This window comes from Molossus molossus, unplaced genomic scaffold, assembly GCF_014108415.1.
Source record: "Molossus molossus isolate mMolMol1 unplaced genomic scaffold, mMolMol1.p scaffold_m16_p_8, whole genome shotgun sequence".
NCBI lineage: Eukaryota > Metazoa > Chordata > Mammalia > Chiroptera > Molossidae > Molossus > Molossus molossus.
Window position 1 is genome coordinate 2096318 of NW_023425402.1, and position 20791 is coordinate 2117108.

At 41.2% G+C, this 20791-nt stretch overlaps 1 non-coding gene across 1 annotated transcript; it reads left to right on the forward strand.

Moving 5' to 3' along the window:
* The first annotated feature begins 266 nt into the window (after positions 1 to 266).
* LOC118622070 lies at positions 267 to 370 on the forward strand. Its single transcript, XR_004957907.1, has one exon. It is a non-coding gene; the product is annotated as a U6 spliceosomal RNA (small nuclear RNA).
* Positions 371 to 20791: the final 20421 nt, after the last annotated feature.

Consider the following 20791-nt stretch of genomic DNA (forward strand, 5'->3'; position numbering starts at 1 on the left):
TTGTAACAATGCCCATGTTTAACCATAAGCTCACACATGACAATGGAGGAAACCCTGAAACCTTGAAAGAATTTTTGTAAGTTTATTTCAGCCAGAAAGCAAAAGCTCAAGGGATTGAAATAAATTCCAGAGAATGGCACTTCCCACCCTATTTTATGTATTACAACTGAGAGAGATGGCAGGTGGGTTACAGAAATTCACTGGAGATGGTTTAGGGAGGCAGCAGAAAGCAGGGGCCTCTGGGGCTGGGTGAAAGGTGACTGGCAGTGCTGGTTTCCAAGGCACATATTCTACCATGGGAAGGATACAGAGATTAGCACGGCCCCTGCACAAGGATGACATGCAAATTCCTGAAGCGGTCCACATTTAAAAATAATAATAACCAAGTGATAGACACATACATTTTTACATAGGTGGGGACAGGATAATTAACAGTCAAAAATTAATATGATAATAATAACAATAAGGGGATTTATTATCTCCACCCTGGTGCATTGGTTGTGCCCTGAGGGGTCTGGGAAAAGGGGGGTTTCCCTGATCTTCCAAAGATATGTTATCATAGATACAAAAGACAACTGACAAGCTCAGTGAGGTAAAGATTGACTTTTGTCAGGAAGATTCTAGCCTAGGACATGACTACCTGCCATAAACTGCTTTTAGTTAAACAGTTTTCATTTCAGACCATCTTTTGTGGTTACTTTAGGTCTTTGAGTTTGAAAGGCCACCCTGCAGGCCTCCCCTGAGCTTGTCAGGGTTAGTATGTGGTCCCTTTACATCCACACATCCCCCTTTTGGTCATAAACTAATAAAAAGGATGCATTGAGGACCAACCTTTTGGTTGGATAATGGTGCTAAAAAGGCTCATTCTTAAGAAGTCTCGATGTTAGTGTTTGTCTTGCTGAACAGAGTGCACTGCTGGGGGTGGCGCAAGACCACAACCTGGATGAAGTTGAAAGTGAAAGTCAGTGGTTTGAGGTGCATGGACATGCTAAATAGCAATCACAGTCAGTGAATAAAGAAAATTCAAGTTTATTTAAAGAAAAAGGGATGGGGGATGGGGATATCCAAAAGGAAGGGCTACACATCACCGAGCCATGGGGTGTTGGTTGATGATGGCAGCCACTGGGAGCTGGGGTTTCATCTATACGTGCATCCAGTGGTGGGAAGTTTTTGTCAGTCAATGGGTTTTGTGGTCTTGATTGGTGGGCTTGGGCAGGGGGTTGGGTCCACAAGAATGCAGATGTGTGATTGGGTGCTCTTTCTTGTCCAGCCAGTTCTCCTGTGGAGGGAAGTTTGGTCTTTGTTCTCCAAGCTTGCAAAATGGTCCTTAGAAATTATATTGCTGGTGTAAGTTCTAACTTTTCCCTCCTCTATTTGCTAGTAATTATTCTTATGAAATACAGGCAGAGGTCTCTTTCTTCTGTTGCTGCTTCCTGCTGGTTTGTGGGTGTAGAGCTGTCCCTAAGCAGTTTTAGTATGTTGGGGAATTGGGGAACAAGGGTAGGGCTAAGCTTTATAGGTCATGGTCAGGGCATTTGTTTGCCTGTAATTGTTCATACATAGTTTTGGAGAAAGGAAAGGAGGGCACGGATGGGCTTCCAAAGTGAGACGAATATTGTGTAAACAATTAATCAGGTATTTAATAAGAAGTATGCTTATAAAAACAAGAGAAAAACAAAGGTTAATGTTTACAGCAAATTATAATCCAGTTTCTGAGTCTGTAAGGCTTCAAGTTTCTTTTGCTGGAATGAGAGCAAGCAGTGACCACTGGACAGCATGTGATACTCAGTAAGTTTTGTATGGTTGACACTGCATCAGTAGTTTCTAATAATTCCAACTCAAAGGATGGGAGAAACAATTCAACTAGAAGAATTTAGAAACCAGTCTAGTTCACAGATGAAAACAAAACTTTAAACTTCGAAGACAATCTATGTTACAGTTCAATATTCACAATTGGGCATTGTGATTTTTATTGAAATAAAATTACTCTCCCTAAATCACCCTCATTTTTATTAAAGAGACTGTATTAGGTCTGATTTTAATTTGGCCTGATTATTTGCATAAAGATAAGAAGAATTATTAATTGATTCTGGCCAGTGTGGCTCACTGGTTGAGCATTGATCCAAGCACCAAGGGGTCACTGGTTCGACTCCCAGTCAGGGCACATGCCCAGGTTGCAGGCCTGATCCCCAGTGGGGGGCATGCAGGAGGTGGCCAATCCATGTTCTCTCCCGTCAATGTTTCTCTCTCTCTCTCTTCCTCTCCCTCTCTCTCTAATATCAATTAAAAAAATTTTTTTAAAGAATTGTCAATTGATAAGCTTTCTCAAATGTGTTTGGCTGGAATGTCAGTTGTTCATAAGGAATCTGTAGACTGAGCTCTACGGAGCAGTCAGCAGTAAGCCCCTCAGGGAGGAGAAGACGACATCACAATGGCCATCAGGCTGTGCCTGGCGTACCTGCAGATTTGGGTCATGTCCTCAAGTCCTTGAGGTTCCCAACACTTGAGAATCCTTTCTGCCATCTTTCAAAAGAGCAATGTTGGTTCCTTAGCTGGAGAAATTGCCATGAACCATTGACCAACCAAGATACCAGGCTATTCCCTGCAACTGGCTTCTGATCAGCTTCGATCAGTCTTGAGAGTCAATTCCAATCCTCAAGGCTTTTCGGTGACACCCAGAGTTCAGGCATGTCTCTCTAGATCATGACATTCCAGTCACTTTGTTAACAAAACCATGATCGGAACTTGGTTTCATGTGTTCTATTTTATTTTATTTTTAAAAGAATAGTTTATTAATTTTTAGAAAGGTGAAAGAAGAGAGAAACATTGATGTGGGAGAGACACACCGACTGGTTGCCTCCTGCATGACCCCGACCAGGGCCAGGGACCAAACTGCAACTGAGGTATATGCCCTTGACTGGAATCAAACCTGAGACTCATAGCGGCTATGGAAAACAATATGGTGTTACCTCAAAAAATTAAAAATTGAACTTCCATTTGACCCAGTGATCCCACTGCTAGGAATATACCCTAAGAAGCCTGAAACACCAATCAGGAAGAATATATGTACCCCCATGTTCATAGCAGCACTATTTACAATAGCTAAGATCTGGAAACAGCCCAAGTGGCCATCAGTAGACGAATGGATCAAAAAGCTATGGTACATATACACAATGGAGTACTATGGAGCGGTAAGAAAGAAAGATCTCTTATCCTTTGAGACAACATGGAGGGACCTGGAAAGTATTATCCTAAGTGAAAGAAGCCAAGCAGAAAAAGACAAATACCACATGAGCTCACTTATATACGAAATATAATGAACAGAACAGTCTGAGGAATACAGTAGACCCAGAAACATGGAAGTAGGGCACAGACTGACATCCCTCAGAAGAGGGGGTGGGGGGGGGTGGGAAGAGATAAACCACGGAACTTATATGCATGTATGCATGACCAATGGACATGGACAACTAAGCCGGGGACGGGGTGGAGGTGGGGTGGGGTGGGGGGTGCCAATGGGGTAAAAAAGGTAAAATATCTGTAACAAAAAAATAAATAAAAAAGAAATTATACTGGGGTAAAAAAAATGTGAAAAAAAAACAAAAACCTGAGACTCTTTGACCTGTGGACCGATGCTCTAACTGCTGAGCAAAGCCAGCCAGAGATCATGTGTTCTATTTTAAAGAAAACATATTCTTATTGCATTTATGAAAATAAATATATTGTCATGAAAATAATACTCACTCACTGAGGGTTGTCAAGCTTTGGAAGGATTAGGTAGAGAGAAAAATGTAAATGTTTCAGTATTGCTCCAGAATATAATTTACCAAATTGTTTTAGGGAAATAAAAACAAGCTTCCTAATATCTGGAAAACAAAAAGATTTTTCCAAGAATTCAGTTACTTTCTATTTCAAAGAGATGACCTACTTAGAAATCTGTAATCTAGAGTAAGTCAGAGTCCTTTTCACAAACCTTTCCAAAGATGTAACATATTTGCAAGCACATTAGATTAAAACAATAACTGCCTGCCCGGCCTGTGTGGCTCAGTGGTTGAGTGTCGACCCATGCAGCAAGAGGTTGCCGGCTCGGTTGCTGGTTCGATTCCCTGTCAGGGCACATGCCCAGGTTGTGGGCCAAATCCCCAGTAGGGGGCATGCAGGAGGCGGCCAATCAATGTTCTCTCATCGATGTTTCAATTTCTCTGTCCCTCTTCCCTCCTCTCTCTCTGAAATCAATAAAAAAATAATAATAAAACAAATAACTGCCTATAAATGATGACATCTAAAATGACATGGTTATAGACTTGATTCTAATACAACTGATAAAAAACTTTGCTTTTCTGTAAGATATAACATTCCAAGAAAACAATTTCTTGGTAGATAATAATTATTATAAAATGTCATAAAAGAACAATATAAAGCTCATATTTTTAAATTCAATACACAATTTCAATATATATAAAGAACAAATAATATATGCAAGATTTAAAAATACTGTATATGGCTCATTGGAAGTGTGCATCGAGCACTGGACACAATTTATTTATTTATTTTTAATTTATTTTCTTTATTGGATTCTTTGTCTTCCTTTTGTTGAGTTCTATGAGTGCTCTATATATTTTGGAAATTAACCCCTTATCTGATGTATTATCCTAAGTGAAACAAGCCAAACAGAGAAAGACAAGTAACATATGATCTCACTTATTTGTGGAATATTATGAACCTAACAGTCTGAGGAATGAGGTAGTCCCAGAGACGTGGAAGTGGGGTACAGACTGACAATCCCCAGAAGAGGGCATGGTGGGGGAGAGATAAACCACAGAACTTATATGCATGTATGCATGAACAATGGACATGGACAACAAAGCTGGGGACAGGGCGGGGAGGAAGGGGCAGAGGGAAATCAGTGGGGAAAAAGGAGAAACATCTGTAACAAAAATTAATTAATTAATTAAAAAAAAAATAGAGTCTGTTAAGTCCAGCCAGAGTAGCTCAATGGTTGAGACATACAAATAACTAAGAGACATATGAAGAAATGCTCAACATGAACCAAGAACCATCCCATGAACCAAGAGGGTGGTTGTTTGATTCCCAATCAAGTCACATGCCCAGGTTGCAGGCTTCATTCCCAGCAGGGGGCATGCAGGAGGCAGCTGATCAATGTTTCTCTCTCACTGATGATTTTATTTTTCTTTCTTTTTTATTTTTTAGAGTATTTCCTTTTATTTGTTTATATCTATTTTTTATTAATTTATTTTTGTTACAGATGTTCCTCTCTTTCCCCCATAGATACTTTCCTCCTGATTCCCACCTCCTGCATTTATTTCCATTGGTTATGCATACATGCATATAAGTTCTTTGGATTATCTATTCTCTTCCCCTGGCCTCCCTCCTTTGTGGTCTGTCAGTCTGAACCCTACTTTTCTCTATGTCTCTGGGTCTATTTTGTTCATCATCTTATTTTGTTCATTATATTCCACAAATGAGTGAGATCATGTGGTATTTGTCTTTCTCTGATTGGCTTATTTTGCTCAGCATAATACTCTCCAGGTCCCTCCATCTCCTTTCAAAGTATACAAGATCTTTCTTTCTTACAGCTGCATGGTATTCCATTGTGTACGTGTACTACAGCTGTGTTATCCACTCATCTATTGATGGACACTTGGGCTGCTTCCAGGTCTTAGTGATTATAAAAGTGCTGTTATGAACATAGGGGTACATACATTCTTTCTGATGGGTGTTTCAGGCTTCTTAGGATCGCTGGGTCAAATGGCAGTTCAATTATTAATTTTTTTAGGAAACAGAATATTGTTTTCCATAGTGGCTGCACCAGTCTGCATTCCCACCAGCAGTGTACTAGAGTCCCCTTTTCTCCACACCCTCACCAACACTTGTTGCTTGATGATTTGTTGATGGCAGGTGCGAGGTGTTTTAATTTGCATCTCTCTTATGATTAGTGACATTGAGCACGTTTTTATGTTTCTTGGCCATTTGTATGTCCTTTTTAGAGAGGTGTCTATTTAGGTCTTCTGCTCATTTTATATTTGGATTCTTTGTCTTCCTTTTGTTGAGTTGTGTCAGCACTCTATGTATTTTGGAAATTAACCCCTTATCTGATGTATCGTTGGCAATTATGCTCTCCCATTAGTGGGTTTTCTTTCCATTTTAATGCTTCTTTCTTTTGCTGTGCAGAAGCTTTTTAGTTTGATGTAGTCCCATGTATTAATTTTTTTGGTTGTTTCTCTTGTCTTAGGCATTGTATCAGTAAAAATTCTGTTGTATGTGATGTCTGAAATTTTGTTTCCTACATTTTCTTCTAGGATTTTTGTGAATACATAGGTCACATTTAAGTCTTTTATCCATTTTGAGTTTATTCTTCTGTACGGTGTAAATTGGTGGTATAGTTTCATTTCTTTCCATGTAGCTGTATAATTTTTCCAAAATCATTTATTGAAGAGGCTATCTTTTCTCCACTGTATGCTCTTGCCACCTTTATCAAATATTTATTGAGCATAATGTCTTGGGTCAATTTCCAGGTTCTCTGTTCTGTTCTGTTGATCTATATGTCTGTTCCTTTGCCAGTACCAGGTTGTTTTTATTTCAATGGCTTTGTAGTATAACTTGAAATCCGGTATTGTGATCCCTCTTATTTTGTTGTTCATTTTTTCAAGATTGCTGTGTCTTTTTTTTCCCCCATATATATTATTGGAGTATTTGTTCTAGTTCTGTGACATTATGACGCTGGTATTTTAATGGGGATGGCATTGAATCTACAGAGTGCTTTGGGTAGTATTGACATGTTAATGATGTTAGTTCTTCCAATCCATAAACAAGGTATATGCTTCTACTTTTTCATATCTTCCTCTATTCCTTTGTTCAATGTCTGGTAGTTTTCTGCAAATAGGTCCTTTCCTTCTTTGGTTCAGTTTATGCCTAGGTTTCTTATTTTTTTTGCTGCAATGGTAAATGGGATTGTTTTTTGTTTCTCTTTCTGTGAGTTCATTATTGGTGTATAAGAATGCCATCAATGTCTTTTTCTTTGTTTGTTTTTCATCCCCACTGGAGGACATTTTTGCATTTATCTTCAGATAAAGTGGGAGGGAGAAAGTGGGGAAGAGAGAGAGAGAAACATCGATACGAGAGACACATCAAGTGGTCGCCACCCACACAACCCCAACCGGGGCCGGGGACAAACTGCAACCAAGTTACGTGCCCTTAGTCAGAACTGAACCTGAGACTCTCCGGTCCATGGGCCAACACTCTAACTGCTAAGCCAAACCAGCCAGGGTTTGTCATCAATTTCTTGATGTTACTTTTGTATCCTGCTACCTTGCCAAATTTGTTTATTAAATCTAGTAGATTTTTGATGGAGCCTTTAGTATTTTCTATGTACAATATCACGTCATCTGCAAATAATGAGTTTCACTTCCTTCTTTTCAATTTGGATCCCTTTTATTTTTTCTTCATGTCTGATTGTTGTGGTGAAGACTTCCCGTACTATGTTAAATAAGAGTTGCGAAAGTGGGCATCCTTGTCTTGTTCCTGTTCTTAAGGGAAATGATTTTAGTTTTCACCCATTGAGTATGGTGTTGGCTGTAGTTTTTTATATATGGCCTTTATATATGATCCCTCTATTCCCACATTGTTCAGCTTTTTTTTTTCCTATCAGAAATGGCTGCTGAATTTTGTTGAATGCTTTCTCAGCATCTATTAATACGATATGGTTTTTATATTTCATTTTGTTTATGTGGTGTATCACATTTATTGATTTGCAAATATTGTACCATCCTTGCATCCCTGGGATGAATCCTACTTGGTCATAGTGAATGTTTTTAATGTATTGCTGGATTCGATTTGCTAATTGGTTAAGGACTTTGGCATCTATGTTCATCAGAGATATTGACCTGTAGTTTTCTTTCTTTGTAGTGTCTTTATCTGGTTTTGGAATTAGAATTCTGCTGGCCTCATAAAATGAGTTTGGAAGTCTTCCTTGTTCTTCAATTTTTTGGAATAGTTTGAGGAGAATGGATGGTACTTGTGTAAATGTTTTGTAAAACTCCCCCCGTTAAGTTTTCCGGGCCCAAGTTTTTGTATGCTGGGAGATTCTTGATTACATCTTCAATTTCCTTAGTTGTTATTGGCCGTTCAAGTTTTTTATCTCTTCCCCATTTAGTTTTGGGTGACAGTTTGATTCAAGAAATTTGTCCATTTCATGCAGATTGTCCAATTTGTTGGCATATAATTGTTCATAGTATTTGTTATCGATCCTTTGTATTTTTGTGGTGTTGGTTGTTACGTCTCCTCTTTCATTTCTAAATTTTTTTATTTGGGTTCTCTCTCTTTGTTTCTTGGTGGTCTAGCTAAGGGTCCATCAATCTTGTTTATCTTTTTGAAGAACCAGCTCCTTGTTTCATTGATCTTTTTAATTGTGTGTTTTTTTTTGTTTTGTTTTGTTTTTAGTCTCTATGTTGTTTATTTCTCCTCTGACCTTTACTGTTTCTTTCCTTCTACTTCCTCTGGGTTTTTCTTTTCTTTTTTTTACTTTCTAGTTCTTTAAGTTGTAGTGTTAGATAGTCAATTAGAAATTTTTCTTGTTTCTTGAGGTAGGCCTGTACTGCTATGAACATCCCTCTCAAGACTGCTTTTGCTGTGTTCTATAAATTTTGTGTTATTGTGTGTTCATTTTCATTGGTTTCCAGGAAGTTTTTTTTTTTTTTTCTTAATTTTCTTGGTAACCCATTGATTGTTTAATAACATGCTATTTAGCCTCCATGTGTTTGAATGTTTGTGTTTTTATTATAATTGACTTCTAGTTTCATGCCATTGTGATCTGAGAAGATGCTTGATATGATTTCAATGTTCTTGAATTTGTAGACATTTAGTTTGTGTCCTAACATGTGGTCTATCTTTGAGAATGTCCCATGTGCACTTGAGAAGAAAATGAATTCTGTAGTTTTGGGTATAATTCTCTGTAGATATCTGTTAAGTCCATTTGATCTAGTGTATCATTTAAAGTTTCTGTTTCTTTGCTAATTTTTTGTATAGAGGATCTATCCAATGATGTCAACGAGATGTTGAAATCTCCTGCTATGATGGTATTGCTATCGATTTGTCCTTTGAAGTCCTTCAGAAGTTTCTATATTATTTCATTTTATTTTTAACTCATCCTTACTGTTGATTACAGATACCCCACTTTTTTCCCCATTGACCCTCTTCTCCCCAATCCCACTCTCCTCCTGCCTTTCCCACACTATTGTTTGTGTCCATTGGTTATGCATATATGCAAAGAAGTTCTTTGGTTTATCTCATCCTGCCCTCTTTCCCCTCTTCCCTTTGAGGTTCATCAGACTAACAACCAATTTTTACTTCTTAATTCCTTCATCTTTTTCACCCATTCCCTCAGCTCTCACTCATCTGGCAAGCAACAAAAATTTATCTGTATCTATGAGTCTGTTTCTGTTCTGCTTGCTCATTTTGTTTGTAGATTCAATTGTTGATAGATGTGTATTAATTGCCCTTTTATTGTTCATATTTTTGTTCTTCTCCTTCAAGAAGTATCTTCAACATTTCATATAATATTGGTTTGATGGTGATGAACTCCTTTAGCTTTTTCTTGTCTGGGAAAGTCTTTATATGTTCATTGATTCTAAATGAGAGCTTTGCAGGATAGAGTAATCTTGGTCATAAGTCATTGCTTTTCATCACCTTGAATATCTCTTGCAACTCCTTTCTGGCCTGCAAAGTTTCCTTTGAGAAATTGGCTGACAGTCCTATGGAACCTCCTTTGTAGGTAACGAACTGCTTTTCTCTTGCTGCTTTTAAGATTCTCTCTTTGTTTTTAACCTTTAGCATTTTGATGATGATGTGTCTTGGTGTAGACCTCTTTGGGTTCATCTTGTTTGGGAATATCTGTGCTTCTTGGACTTGCATATATGTTTTCTTCACTGGACTTGTATGTGTGTTTTCTTCACCTAGTTAGAGAAGTTTTCTGTCATTATTGTTTCAAATAGGTCTTCAATTTCTTGCCCTCTCTCTTCTCCTTCTGGTACCCCTATGATGCAAATGTTGGCACACTTGAAGTTGTCCCAGAGGCTCCTTACACTATCCTCATGTTTTTGAAATTATTATTTTTTTTTTTTTTTCAGTTCTGATTGGGTGTTTTTTACTTCCTTATATTCCAAATTGATGGTTTGCTTTTTGGCTTCACCTTCTCTACCACTGATCCCCTGTAAATTATTCTTTATTTCAGTTAGTGCATTCTTAATTTATGACTGTTCCTGTTTTATCTTGTTGATGTTGTCACTAAGTTCCTTAAAGGTCTCACAAGTTCCTTGAGCAACCTTATAACCAGTGTTTTAAACTCTGCATCTGGTTGATTGCTTATCTTTATTTTGCTTAATTCTTTTCCTGGAGTTTTGTTTTTTTCTTTTATTTGGGACATGTTTCTTTGTCTCCTCATTTGGGCTGCTTCCCTGTGATTGTTTCTATGTATTAGGTAGAGTTACTATGTCTCCTAGGCTTTTTAGGGTGGCCTATTGTTGTAGATGTCCTGTAGGATCCAGTGGCATGGCCTCCCTGATCACCCCAGCTGGGCCCTCAAGATGCACCCCAAGTGTGGACTGCACACCCTTCTGTTTTAATTCAGTCTTGATTGCTGTTGGCACATCAATGGGAGGGATTTACTCAGGCAGATCAGCTGCAAGGACTGGCTGTGCCCACTGACTACCTTGGAGGATCAGCTGTGTAGAGGCCCACCACTCAGAGTAAGACTTACTTCAGCAAGGCTTTGGTACCTACTGATTCCATTGCTTGAGTGCGTCACTTGTGGAGGTGGTTTGGGTGGTGGTGTTTTGATGTGGTCTGGAGCTGTCCACTGGGAGCTGTGGAGCAAGGTCAGCCTCTGCCTGTGTTCTATCTGGGGCCAGCCAGCATAAGCTACAAAGTGATCTGCTAATGGCTGCTTTTTGTGCTGGGTTTGGAGGTGCCCAGGCAAAGCCAAGTTGTGAACCAAGGCTGGTGGCTTCTAGTGCCAGGAATAGGGCCACTTAACGAGAGCAATGGGGCTCACTGAGACCTGATTCTGCTTGTTTGAGATATTTTAGGAAACTCTGAAGCAGGATCCAAGACAGGCCAATCCTATGGTAAAGCCTTTGCAAACAGCTTGGGTGGGCCCAAAAGTTAGGTGGGCAGGGCCTCAGGGAATCACTGGGGAGGGGCAAACAGTGTGAGCCAGGTTGCTGGAGTCCCAGATATGGTGGCTGTCTGCTGCCCCAGGGAAGGGCTCACCAAAGAAACATCAGCCTCTGCCTGCACATCTGTCCAGGATAAAGCCACCTCTCCAGCTTTTGTCCCAAGGCCAAAGAGCTCAATTCTTCCCAGTATGTCTCTGGCGCCCCTCGAGCTGCCTCCCCTTCAAGCTTAGAGGGAGCAAGTCTAAGTAAGTCCGTGTATGGGCTCTTTAAGAGGAACTGCCTGCGGCTCCAGCAGCCTCAGCCTCCCTCAGCCTTAGTTCCAGCTGGTTTTTCCAGCCACAAGTGATGGGGATTCTCTTTCGGGCACTGGAACCCTGAGCCTAGTGTGGGACAAGGACCTCTCACTCCTCCAGAAGGACCTTCCTAGCTGAGGTGTCCCTCCTGATTTTTATCCACAACAGGTGAGTATGGGACCAGCCTATCCACACCTCTCCTACCAGTCTTGATGTGGCTGCTTCTTTAATTTCATAGTTGTAGGACTTCCATTCCAATCAATTTGAGACAGTTCTGAATGATGGTTATATTGTAGTTTAGTTGTAATTTTGATATGGTTGTGGGAGGAGGAAATACCGCATTTACCAATGCTGCCATCATGACCAGAAGTTCCCTCCAGAAGTTTTTAAATGTATTTTGCTGCTCCTATATTGGGTGTATATATGTTTACCAAGGTTATATCCTCCTGTTGTATAGATCCTTTCAAAATTATCTAGTGGCCTTTTTTGTCTCTAGTTATGGCCTTCATTTTGAAGTCTATTTTATCTAATATGAGTATTCCTACCCTAGCTTTTTTTTTTTCTTTTTGTTTGCTTGGAAGATTTTTTCTCATTCCTTCAATTTCAACCTATGTGAGTCTTTTGTTTGAGGTGAGTCTCTTGTAAACAACATATAGATGAGTCATGCTTTCTTATCCAATCAGCTACTCTGTGTCTTTTGACTGGAGCATTTAATCCATTTACATTTAAGGTTATTAACGATATGTACTTATTTATTGCCATTTTTGTTTAATATGGTTATGTTTCTCTTCCTATTTTTTCTGCTATTACAGCAGTCCTTTTACATTTCTTGCTGTGCTGGTTTTGTGCTAATATATTTCCTTAGCCTTTTTTTTTATTTATTTATCTAGAAAGCTCCTTAATTCACCTTCTATTTTGAATGATAGCCTTGCTGGATAGAGTAGTCTTGGATTCAGATCCTTGTTTTTCATTACCTTGATTACTTCATGCCATTTCTTTCTGGCCTGTAGTGTTTCTGTTGAGAAGTCAGCTGAGAGCCTTATGGGGTTTCTGTTGTAGGTAACCTGTTGCTTATCTCTTGCTGCCTTTAGGATTCTCTCCTTGTCTTTAATTTTTGGCATTTTAATTATCATGTGTTTTTGAGTGTGCCTGTTTGGGTTCTTCTTACTTGGGGTTCTCTGTGCTTCTTTTACTTGTATGCCTTTCTCCTTCACCAAATTAGGGAAGTTTTCTGTCACTATTTCTTCAAATATATTCTCTAACCCTTGCTCATTTACTTCTTATTCTGGAACTCCTATGATGTGGATGTTGTTATATTTCATATTGTCCCACAGTTCTCTTAAGCTGTCTTCCTGTGTTTTTTTTTTAATTGTTTTATCTTTTTGGTTCTCTAATTGGGTGATTTTTTTCTACCCTGTCTTCTAATTTACTGATCCGATTCTCAGCTTTCTCTACTTTGCTGGTTATTCCTTCTAATGTGTTCTTTGTTTCTGCCTTGTCATCCTTCATTTCTGCTTGGTGGTTTTTCATTTCCAATTGGTTGATTTTCAATGTTTCTATATCTCTACCCATGCTGTTAAGCTTCCTCATTATCATTACACTGAACTCTATATTTGATAACTTGCTTAAGTGCATTTAATTTACCTATTCTTTATAATTCTCTTGTTCTTTTATTTCAGATTTGCTTCTTTGTTTCACCATTTTGGCTGTTTCAGTGGGTTTTGGAGCCTGCCAAATTTTCCCTATGGGTGTTGGTGTTCTGATGATTGTGTCTCTCTCTACTGCATTTGGATGAGTGTGGGAGAACCCACATTAAACACCACTGTCAAGTCTTACTTTCCTGGGTAGATTTTCAGACCAAGAAAAAGTTCAGTCATCCTCTAGTTTTTGCCCGGAGGCTATTAGTGTCAGTTGCTTGATGAGCCTTGGGTTGTAGTCCTCAGCTGAATGAAAAATACCTCAGGCATAAGCAGATTTCTAGTGGATGGGGCACTTGTGCTGGCAGAACCTAAGTGTTAATGAGCCTGAATTTGCATTTCTCTTGCCTGGCCTGGTGGTGTTAAATTCCTAAGGGAGGGGCTGTTGCTTCTCCCAGGGCTCTGGGAAGGGGCTATTTAAGTAAGGTGGTACTACTCGGGTGAGGATAAAAAAAAAAAAAAAAAAAGGTTAAGTAAGATGGCTACTATACTATGAGGGAGTGACTCAGCACAAACTCCCAGTGTCCTCCCTCCCAGCTCTCTGAATCCCTGAGTCTCTCCACACAGTTCCAATCCAGTCCACCCTCCCTCTGCCAGAGCCCAAGGCAAGTAGCTGGGTTAAGTTAGTGTGCTGCTGTTTTTTTCCCTTGGGCTTCTGCTTGCTGGACAGGCCCTCAGCTCTGGTCATCTCCATCAGGTGTTATGCATGTGCCCTTCCCTGACCCAGCACTCTGTGCTGTGAAGCCAGCTTGGAGTCTTTGCCCCAACTACTCCTAGGAAACTGGTCACAGCTAAAACAGCCCTCAGCTGCTGTCTGTGGTCTCCCAGCCCACACCTCTGCAGTTCCTACCAGGCTTGATTTGGTGTGCTCTTTCCATCCCTTGTTACACAGGTTCTCTCCGGCTGCTTTTTTGTTGGTTTTTCTTGATGATTTGTCTTTGTTTTAGTGGTAGTTCTATTTTGGTTCTGGGAGATTGTCTGTGTAGCTTCCATTCACTCCACCGCCATTTTTCAAGTTCTTGAACTGAGACATGTTGGTTCAGTCCTGGTCAGGGCACATGCCCAGGTTATGGGCTCAGTCCCCAGTAGGGTGCACGCCGGAGGCAGCTGATTGATGTTTCTCTCTCACATCCATGTGTCTATCCCTTTCTCGCAGCCTTCGGAGCACTTGGGGGAATAGTTGTGAACTGGCACTGCTCCCGAGGCTCTGCAAAGGCTTTCTGTTCTGTTCAAGTTCCACTCCATGGCCTTCGGTTTCTTCAGGGGGGTCTTCAAGGGCCGTGCGGCTACCGGTGGCCTGCACACAGCTAGGCACTGCCCGCCTGGAGCGGAGCGCACACAGTGAGGTGCTTTCCCATGTGGTTGTGGTCCTGAAGCCAGGGCAGGGAGCCAGACTCATCGATGTTTTTATCTCTCTCTCCCTCTCCCTTCTTCTTGCTCTAAAAATCAATAAGAATATATATATATATTTAAAAGAGTTTGTTATATTTCAACTTTGGGAAGGTTGTCAAATATACTTAACCAAAAGATCATGGCATAAACTCTTTGTAAATCTAGATAAAACAAACACAGTTTATGGTAATACCTCTAAAAAACATCAATCAAACTTAGACTGCTTTTAGTATCAAATATTTTTTCCAGACTACGGGATCATGTTTAACCTACATATATATGTAATCTTTTTAGGCCAACAAAATATCATTCCTTAGTAATGCCATACGAAGGCAGAAAACACAACATATATAATACATAGTGAACCACATGTCACATAAAGACCATAAACATAATTGGAATTACTAATTTTTGTTAAAATGCAAGATTTCTTATTTGCTTTTGATGACTGTTAAGAAGGCTGGAACAGGGGGTAGAAGGCCCTGATCACCAAGCAGGACGGCCGCTAAGCCTCAGTGAAGCGTCAAGGGCCGTGGACGAGCAGTGGAAACTGAGGAACTGGGCGGCAGGAGAGCCTGGGTGGAGCTGCCTCGGGCCCCTGGAAAGATGCGGAGAACAAGTGACATTGGGCAGGGCTGCTTTGGCTCCGTGAAAACCCGGAAACCCCCGTGACATGATATGTGACATGACGAAAGTGGGGTTGTCAAAACTAATGTAACAGCCCTGGCCAGACTGGCTCAGCAGTTAGAGCATCGGCCTGTGGACCAGAGAGTCCTGGGTTCGGTTCCCGCTAAGGGCACGTATCTCAGTTGCAGCTTGTCCCCGGCCTGGTTGGGGTCGTGTGGGTGGCAGCCACTGGATGCATCTCTCTCACATCAATGTTTCTCTCTCTCTCTCTTCCTCCCTCTCTCCCTCTCGCTCTATTTGAAGATAAATGCAGCAATATCCTTGGGTGAGGATTTACAACAACAACAAAAACGGATGTAACAAATGCTCCAGATAGGAGTAGCCTGTGGATGTGTTAACCCAATGTCCTGAAGGTGGCCTTACCAAAGATCAAGGCATAGAGATGTCATGAGGAAACATTTACCCCGCCCAGGCAGGAAACTCAACTGCACACCATCGAGCAAGCAGGAGAGAAGGGGTCCCTAAAGGTCCGAGCGGGCGGAGATCACACCCACAACGCCAGGCCAGGGCAGAACAAAATGGCTTTATTGCAGGCGGCTGGGTGCAGGCGGGCTCAGCCGAGAAAGGGTCAGCTCTCAGCCTTCTCTGTTCTCTGGCTTATGTAGGCACAGATTACAAAAACTACAGAAGAACTATATTCTCTTGGCGCTGCTTTTTGGTGCCAGGGCTGATATGAACTGCGACAGAGGCGAGGGAGGAATCTGTTGCAGGGGACGAGATGAGCTAGTTACAGAGAGCAGGGCAGTCATTAATCTCTTTCTTTTTTATGGTCCCTCTGAGTTCCCCAAGGCCACCATTAACCCCTTATCTTCATGGTTCCTCTGGGTGTCAGTCCCAGGGTTTTTTGAAAACTGCTGGAGTGTTTACGTGCAGGAATAACTGGTCAGAATGGAGTTTGATTTTGTTAAAACATTACTGACCCTTTCAGTCCCTTTGGACATCAGGAGTGATCAGGCCCTGACTCACTGGACCCAGGCACCCCGGTGCTGGGGACGGCTGTGTGGGTGACTGTCCAGAGGGCAGGCTTACCTTCATCGTAATGCGACTTGAGGAAGGACTCACGCTGCAGCTGGCAGGCAGATTCCCCACACTGATGAGGGCAAGAGAAAGAAAAATAAAAACAATTTTAGGTCCACCAGAGAGAAATTAGGTGGAGAAAGGGGACTGACACCTGATTTGGGTTTTTCTATAAACTTGAAACTTTCCCAAACTTTTACAACTGTCTATAATTTGCACAAAATGTTTTACCCATTCAGGAATAACCATCATTAGAATAACTCAGTTTCAATCCTTGTCCTGAAAAAATTATATATTTCTGTACCTTATGCCTTCTATTATCAAAATTATGTTATTTATTTCCAAGTTAATTTGAACTATTAGAAACCTCAGTTCTCAATAATAACTAAGTAAACAACCAGCAAGCTCTTTAAACACACTCTCGCTTTCCAGAAACACACCTTCGACAAAGCACAAGACATGACATCGGCAGCTCCAAGTCCACATTATAGACTTTCTGCAATAAACAGCCAAAAGCAGGCAAACTTAAGACTTGTCTAACAATCAGTGTTTCAGTACTTCATGTTATTTCAAAATATCTAGATATCAAATAACTTTTTGTCAATTTTTATTAATTTATTTATTTTTGTTACAGATGTTTCTCCTCCCCCCCAGACCCCCTCCTTCTCATCCTGCCCCCACCCCCCCAGCATTGTTGTCTATGTTCATTGGCTATGCATACATTTATATAAGTTCTTTGGTTTATCTCAACCATCCCTCCCACCCTCCTACTCTGAGGTTTGTCAGTCTGAACCATACTCCTTTCTATGTCTCTCCGCCTATTTTGTTCAGCAGCCCACCTTGTTCATTATATTCCACAAATAAGTGAGATCATGTGATATTTATCTTTCTCTGATTGGCTTATTTCACTTAGCCTAATACTCTTGAGGTCCCTCCATGTCGTCTCAAAGGATAAGAGATCTTTCTTTCTTACAGCTGCATAGTATTTCATTGTGTATATGTACCACAGCTTTTTTATCCACTCATCTATTGATGGACACTTGGGCTGCTTCCAGATCTTGGCGACTGTAAATAGTGCTGCTATGAACATAGGGGTGCATATATTCTTCCTGATTGCCACATGTGTGATGATTTGTTGATGGCAGCCATTCTGATAGGTGTGAGATGATACCTCACAGTGTTTTAATTTGCATCTCTCTGATGGTTAGTGACATTGAGCATTTCTTCATATGTCTCTTGGCCATTTGTATGTCTTATTTGGAGAAGTGTCTATTTAGCTCCTCTGCCCATTTTTTAATTGGGTTTTTTGTTTTCCTTTTGTTGAGTTGTATGAGCACTCTATATATTTTAGAAATTAACCCCTTATCTGATGTATCATTGGCAATTATGCTCTCCCATAGAGTGGGTTTTCTTTCGATTTTGATAGTTGTTTCTTTTGCTGTGCAGAAGCTTTTGAGTTTGTTGTAGCCCCGTGTGTTCATTTTCTTCTTTGTTTCTGTTGCCTTAGGTGATGTATGAGTAAAAATTCTGCTGTGTATGATGTCTGAAATTTTGTTGCCTATACTTTCTTCTAGGATTTTTATGGATTCACAAGTCACATTTCAGTCTTTTATCCATTGTGAGTTTATTCTTGTGTGTGGTGTAAGTTGATGGTCTAGTTTCATTTTTTTGCATGTAGCTGTCCAATTTTCTCAATAACCTTTATTAAAATTAAATTGATCTGCTCCCTTTAGAATCAACTTTCAGAAATTTACATTAAAAAAATGGCCCAGCATGTGTGCAAGAACAATGGACATGGACAACAAAGCTGGGGACAGGGTGGGGAGGGTTGGGGAGGGGGGTATCAGTGGGGGCAAAAGGAGAAACATCTGTTACAAAAATAAATAAATGAATTAATTTTTTAAAAATGGCCCAGATCAGAGCTCTTGGTGAAGACCAAGAATTTGCATTTCAAAGGACCTGGGACTTTGGCTTCATAAAGACTATTATCTATAGGCCTCTTGAGATGAATAGGGGTTTGGAGAAGGTAAAACATTTTGGTGGGCTTTGAATTTTTCCTGGAGCCACACCTCTGGCCTTTTGAAAACTTCATTTGTAAAACAAGGACAGTCATTTTCAATAACTCAGGGACTAGGTTGCTACCCAACTATTGGCAATGGACTACCAAATTTATTTATCCATTTTTGAAATGTTTTTTTCCATTTGGGTGTATTTTGTTAGTTTACAGGCAACATATAACTTAGGGTTGCCAGAGTCAGAAAAGTTTGGATATATGGGATCTTCATCAATTTCTCTTGGGAATGGTAAAACAGGTCTAGTTGCAAGATAGTATTAAAATTAATGGTGCCACCCTGGCGGGTTTGGCTCAACAGTTAGAGTGTTGGCCCATGGACCAAAGAGTCACAGGTTTGATTCCGGTCAAGGGCACATATCTTGTTTGTGGTTTGGTCCCCAGCCCTGGTTGGGGTCATGCAGGAGGCAACCAATTGATGTGTTTCTCTCATATTGATGTTTCTCTCTCTCCCTCCCTCCCACTCTGTCTGAAAATAAGTGGGAAAATATCTTCAAGTGAGGATTTAAAACAAAAAGAAAAAATAATAAAAAATAAAATTAATGGTGCCATTAACTGACCAAACCTCTCTATTGCCCACTTTATATTGGGCCAGGATATGTTACAAAAGATGAGCCTTTTCTTGAGGGTCTCAGAGTCAAGCTAATCCTAGTAGGTGAGCATGTATCCCCAAAAGGGGACTCTTGAAGCAGTGTGGACTGGCTCTGACACTGGACAATGGATGGGTCCAGGCCCCTGTCACTTCTTGAGCCAATTAAGCGGAGGAAAGGAATTGTATACGAGCATTTATTCCAATATTGCTGGTGGTGTGGGAGAGCAGTGGGTCATCCTGTAAAATCTGCCCCCCCCCCCTGTCAGCTGCTTTAAAGGGTAGAGAAACAACGACAGGCAGGAGTAGGAATGTGGGCTGGGGCTGCAGGGGCTGGTGGCCAGCGAGTCAGTTCTGGGTCTAAGGCACGGTGTTCTGGTAGATCATCAGGTTGTTATTCTTCCCGTGATGTCTGGTAGTGCCCCTTGTCCTCAGACTAGGAGAAGGGACAGCATCCCTGAGGTCAGCTCCTGAGGCGTGCACCTCCCAGCCAGGTCAGAGTGGGGTTTTCTTTTTTCTTTTTTTTATTTTATCCTCACCCGAGGATATTTTTCCTTTTTTTTTTTTTTTTTTTGTACAGATAGAGTGGGAGGGAGAGAGAGGAAGGGAGAGAGAGTGAGAAACATTGACGTGAAGGGACACATCGAGTGGCTGCCACCCGCACGACCAACCAGGGCCGGGGACAAACTGCAACCGAAGTACGCGCCCTTAGTGGGAACCGAACCCGGGTCTCTCCAGACCGCAGGCCGACGCTCTAACCACTGAGCCAAACTGGCCAGAGCCAGAGTGGGGTTTTCTTTCATCAGAACAAAGCAACCGTGATTAACATTGTAAAGGACGATTAACAATTCTTCTAACTATGGCCAGTGCCCCACTATGATTAGTTTTCTTACTTTTCTAATATTTTCTATTAATTCTAATATTCTTTCCTGCCCCTTTCAGTTCCCCATCTGTGGAAAGACAGATAATTAGCAAATCAAGAGTTAGAGGCATCTCTGCAAGTCTCTGGGCTGCTTTGGGCCGTTATGTGCAGGGCAGGTGCCCTGTTAAGCCATCCCTGAGACTCTCGTGGAAATTAATAATGAAGAAAAGATGCCTAGCATACATTCGATCAGTATAAATCCAATTGAAGAATGGTGTTTATTTGAGAGTGCCATTTTGGGGCTAGATCTCCTGATTGTCGAATTTAGATCGTCTCCCATGCTGCATTGCTTTAAAAGACTGGTCAGAGGGTAGACACTAATGTTCCAATGGTGGTACCATGTAAAAGGCAGTTACAGAGGGGAGAGTAGTGAGTACCTTGTGAGAGGGAGAAACCAAGAGCTGGTGTCCCAGGCCTTGTTACTGCCTCTTTCCTTGTGCCGAAACCAATTCTCGGAGGTGTCCCATCCCTAGAAAAGGTTCAGATTACACTGAATCAATCCCCAGTAACTAGGGAAAAACAGGAGTGTCCTCCATATTTAATCCTACTACAGTGAGTCTGGTCAGACCCAGCACTAGGATTTGCCCTTGGAACCCTAATGTGTTGTGACCAGTCAACCAGTGAGCTATCTCCCCTGAAATGCTGGAGTTGGCAATGCCAAGGTTCACAGTTCCCAAAATAAAACTACCGGGTGCTTTGGGCCAGTGTGTGCTCTTTCACAGTGCACCTCGGTCGCTCGGATGTTCGCCGGAGACCAGTGGGCTGCCTAAAGCAGTCTTGCCCGTTCTGAGTGTCCGAGAGCCTGGGAACTGGCGCCAGGCAAACTGCTCAGCCGTCACCTCGCTTACCCAACCTAGACTCCCTCCCTGTTTCAGGAACTGTTTGCCCCGAACTCCTGTCCCATTCTCCTGTCCCATTCTCCTGTCCTAGTCCA